This window comes from Mandrillus leucophaeus, unplaced genomic scaffold, assembly GCF_000951045.1.
Source record: "Mandrillus leucophaeus isolate KB7577 unplaced genomic scaffold, Mleu.le_1.0 Scaffold1066, whole genome shotgun sequence".
NCBI classification, from domain to species: Eukaryota; Metazoa; Chordata; class Mammalia; order Primates; family Cercopithecidae; genus Mandrillus; species Mandrillus leucophaeus.
In genome coordinates, this window is record NW_012098832.1 from 560,787 (window position 1) to 562,511 (window position 1,725).

Below are 1,725 nucleotides of genomic sequence, written 5' to 3' on the forward strand. Positions count from 1 at the left end.
ATAATTACCCTGATTTTTAAAAAGCATCCTGTTTATGGAGTACCTGGTTATTTTATTTTATTTATTTTTTGTCCTAAATGGAATCCAACACAGCCTGAATTTGCTAAGGAATACTTACATTTTTTTTTTTAATAAAAACTTACATCGGTTTTTTAAAAAGTGTGAAATTCTCCCATCCATTGGTTAGTAAAATAAATGGATTTGTTGGGCAGATCATATTAATTTAAGGTAGGTACATGAATATTTGCATTTTAAGTTTTCAGTTTATTTAGTGCAATGAAATCTATGAATAATAAGCTTCCTTAAACGGAACTTTTAAAAGCACACACAACTCTTTCAGGGAGTACACATGGTAAAAATCTGGATAGCATAAAAAGTATCCAAACTTATTAGAAATTACAAAAAAAAAACATATTTTATTGAATCCATATGCTACCTTCTACATTTTCACAGAGCTTTTATTAATGATCCAAATTCAGTCTTCACCAACACAAAGCAATAGTTGTCTTATAAAGGATGTAGTTAAAGACCTTTACTCTTTATCTTACAGGTGCACTGAAATAACACTAAAACAGCCAGCGTATTAAATTGTTCTCATACCTAGTTAGGAGTAGTAGACTTTATTTTTTTCTGGAAGCAGTCTTTCATGGTTGTTATAGAAAAAAATTTGGTAAATAACTACTAAAATTTCTGTTAAAAGGTTAAATTAACAAAAATTAGATTTCCTTGGAAGGGACTTAAACGTAAATCATTAGATGATTTTAAAAAAATCAAACTGCTATATTTGTTTCTTATATACATTAATTTACTGTTGTATTCTTTGCTGCTGTGCCTTTTTAAACCGATGGGTGCGTTTACGCTAGCATCTCCTTTGATATACATCTTTGGGAAGCCAGGATAAATGCAAATTTTCATCTGTTTTAATTAGCAAAGTTTTGAGTAAGTGTGGTTAAGTAAGAAAACATTTTCATGGTATGGCGGGGGAAGAAATGATTTGGTAAATATACATTGTGTTTAGTTTCTGCTTTCAATAAAGAAGTTTTACTATACCTTTCAAATTTAAAGCAACTTTTGCACTTCACCTTTACCATGCTGCAGACAGGAAGTCCTGTCTCAATAAAGAACATATTGTTTGGTTATAGCATGGCACATTGGCTCCTTGTGGTTTTTTATAACCCTTTAAAAATTTCACATTATAATGTATTTTATCACTTTCAGAGATCCAAATTTTGTATTTCTACCATTTGTTACATTTTACTAGTCGTATTACTAAAGTAAATATGCTTATTGATTTTGTTTAAAAAATAAGATGCTTTCTTTTGCGCCATTACTCCCTCAGTGTAAAATTCTTTTACTTTTAGCTATACTGACATTTCAGTAAACACAGAACACATGTACACAGGGCGTAACAAATTACATTTAAAAATATCAGTTTTGATATGTTCTATGTCCCGACTCCTTGAATTACATTGGCAAAGTGAATACTATAAATTTATCCATATTAAAAATACAGATCCAAGAGGTTTCTTTGCTTGTTCAGTCACCATCCTTAGTCACAACCAGAAACCCCAAACCCTCTTTCTCTTCGCCTTTTTAAATAGGCGCATGTTTCCAGCAATGAGAGTGAAGATCTCTGGATTAGATCCTCACCAGCAATATTACATTGCCATGGATATTGTACCAGTGGACAACAAAAGATACAGGTACAGTGATTAGATACTGAAC